This window comes from Suricata suricatta, chromosome 1 (assembly GCF_006229205.1).
Source record: "Suricata suricatta isolate VVHF042 chromosome 1, meerkat_22Aug2017_6uvM2_HiC, whole genome shotgun sequence".
NCBI lineage: Eukaryota > Metazoa > Chordata > Mammalia > Carnivora > Herpestidae > Suricata > Suricata suricatta.
In genome coordinates, this window is record NC_043700.1 from 115,196,894 (window position 1) to 115,200,065 (window position 3,172).

At 41.3% G+C, this 3,172-nt stretch overlaps 1 pseudogene; it reads left to right on the forward strand.

Annotated features, from left to right (window-relative positions):
- The first annotated feature begins 471 nt into the window (after positions 1 to 471).
- Positions 472 to 1,033, forward strand: LOC115301553 (annotated as a pseudogene).
- Positions 1,034 to 3,172: the final 2,139 nt, after the last annotated feature.

A 3,172-nucleotide genomic window follows, 5' to 3' on the forward strand; every position in this document is an offset into this window, starting at 1 on the left:
CAGAAATAACTGGAGAGGGTATGCGTGACAAAGGGCTGAGGTCCTGCTTCGTCCAAGAGGGGCCTAAGCATAAGTGAGTAGAAGTCAAGAAACATTCACCTGGGAAACAGAGGTACTCTTCCTTTGTGTCTACCATGTATTCTGTGCCCAAGCCCATCTGTGGCATTCACTAGTTTACTGGTGACGTTTGCCAACACGCAGTTTTGAAATAAGTGAAGCTTTGTCCTAGAATTAGAAATACAATCACTTCAGTGGTTATAGAAAAACAGCTCTTTCCCTGTTGGCAGCAGGTTATATTAGTCTTTTTCAGAGGACAAAATAACTAATATATTTAACTGGAGCAAGATTTAAAAATATTGGAGAAGCTCCTGAAATTTTAGAAAGACAAAGATGTGCCCAGCAAGAGAAAGCTTAACCAGGTTCCATTAAAATATTTTTTATTATTATTATTATTATTATTATTATTGGGCCATGAAGCCTCATTGGTCTCAAAGGGGTACGTCTTTGTCTCCCTCTCTGCACTGTGTCCAAGGCCTTCTGAAGGCGCTGCATAGTGACTCCTATGACTCCTCTGTGGAGCTAAGCCACTACCAGGATGATACCACTTCCAGGGTGACACTGAAGAACAGGAAAACTTCTGCGGTGACGATGAAGAACAGGAAAAATTAGTGAAGAAGAACTGTTCGTTGTATGTTGGAAATCTTTCCTTTTACGCAACTGAAGAACAAACGTATGAACTTTTCAGCAAAAGTGATGACATGAGAAATTCATTATGGGCCTGGATAAGGTGAAGAAAATAGCATGTAGGTTCTGCTTTGTGAAATACTATTCAAGAGCAGATGCAGAAAATGCCATGAGGTACATAAATGGAACTCATCTGGATGAGAGGATTATTCACACAGAGTGGGACTCAGGTTTTAAGGAGGGCAAGCACAAGGGTCCTGGGTGATCTGGGGGCCAGTTACCAGATGAGTGTCACCAGGACTGCAGCACTGGGAAAGGAGGATATGGAAAACTGGCCCCAAACCAGTGAGTGGTCAGAGTCGCATCATGCAAACTCACTCCTGTGAGCTGCTGAATTTGCCATGTGCTACCCAAGGTCTGCAAACCTGCTAATTTGTACCATGCTTTGATCAAGGTCTCCACTGAGCTGGAAGCCTTTTCATGACTTTCCTTTGAAAAGTATTAAAGGACAGAATTCAAAAGAATGCCTTTAATGCTGTAGTCTTAGAAACTTGGCAATATGTCAGTTTACCAGGTCAAAATTTGTGTTTCATGACAACACATTTGATCTATGATGTTGATCTGTCAGCCCAAAACACCACACTTCTTTTTAGAAAATGGAAAGTTTTAAAAATGGATAGTAGGTTCATGGTCTATATTAATATTGGGGCCTGGAATGATTATTTTGTAGGAGATAAAATGTAATAAATGGGGCTTTGCTATGTTGTACAGCTTTGCCCTAAGTTAGAAGTCTGACAACTGAAAAAAAAAATAATGTATGTATAAATTACAATGAGTTTCCATAATCACTTTCTTTTAGATACCATGAATGTTATATTAATTAGACAGAGCAGTTTTCATCATTCTTGTTATTTTTTAATATATAAGAAAATTGGAGCTCAGAAACAATAAAGGACATGTTCAAGGAAGATGAATTCCAGGAACAGCTCCAGGAACAGAATTTGTGTGTATTGTAGGTCAGTGTCCAGGTGAGAATAAAAGAAAGCATTCCAGGTATTTCATCCAGGAAGGGATACAATGCAGGGAGTTGGCTACTAAGAAGTTGGAAGAACAAGAGGAGTAAGAAGGAGATCACGAACTGTGACTTCCTTTGACCCAGGCACACAGTTCCACATTGCCCATGATGGGAGGAAAACACAGCCCCTGCTGGTCTCTGGGATCCCGGAGGACACGTCTCTGTTGACGCAGCTGGAAACTGGCACTATTGCTTCCGAGACTGGTAGGTGCCACCACTGCTGCTGGATGTACTGCCTAAGCAGAAAGTTAAAAAACAGAAAAAGATTTCGTCCTCTCTCTCCTCTCCTAATTGATAGATTCTTTCTAAAAGACAGTTGGCAAGGGAATCAATGAAATGTAGTTCCTGTGATATAAGGAGAGCTGAGGTCAGGAATGGAACAGACACATATTATTCTTGTTCTCTGTTCTTTCCTCTGTAGCTTGCTCTCTCCTGTGTTAGTTCCAGTATGCTACATTACTACTTCCGGTGGACTCAACATTTAATACTTCAGCACATAGGAAGTTAAATTCTTATTCATTTAATTGTCCAGTGAGGGTTTTCAAGTCAGTGGGGGCAACCCCCCATTTCACAGTCATTTCAAGCCTGGCCATCAGCAGTTGTGCTGTCTTTAACAAATGGATTTCAAAGTTCTCAGTTTCACAAATCCGGACAACATGGAGGAGCAGTTGAGGGAGGTTTTTAGGGGCTGGACCAATAAGAGATACATATTACCTTTCTTATTCCACCAAAGATGACTTATCCTGTGTCTCTACCTAACTGCAGCAGAGTCTGGAAATGAAATCTAGCTGTGTGCCAAATAAAGAGGAGAGTGCTTTTTTTTTTTTTTCATTGCTAATGGTGTCTGCCACACCACTTGTGAATTTAAAGATATGCTTTGAGGCCTTCAAATCAATCCTTTGAGCATGGCAAAAAGAGCCCTGGCCTGAGGAAAATCATTTTAGAAAATTTCGAGTTTTGGTAGCTCTCTTACTTGTTGTGAAATATCCATAAGATAGTACAGGAAGGTAGATAGATAGATGAGAGATGAGAGACAGATGATAGGTAAAGGATTAAGGACACTTTAGGCAACACAAACAAAACCACCAAAGCCAGTGGAGGTCAAAGTCCTGCCCCATCCTGGTGAAACCATAGCTTGTTTCTTGTATCCTTCCTGTCCACCACTCTAGTGGACTCCGATGAACTAAAACATGACCAAATAGGATGATGAAACAGTTGATCAGTCTGGGAAGAAAGGCACAGAAGAGACCGTGATGGTTATCCGTAAGGATGTAAAGGGCCGTAGAAAGGAAAGGATGCCTTTTTTAGTGTGTGTGCACCTCCAGGAGCAGGGATTTGGTTGGTGGGGTCAAGGTTACATGGCAGCAGAGGAAGCTTTTCAGTATGAGACTTGCCCAGGCAGGCAAACTTATA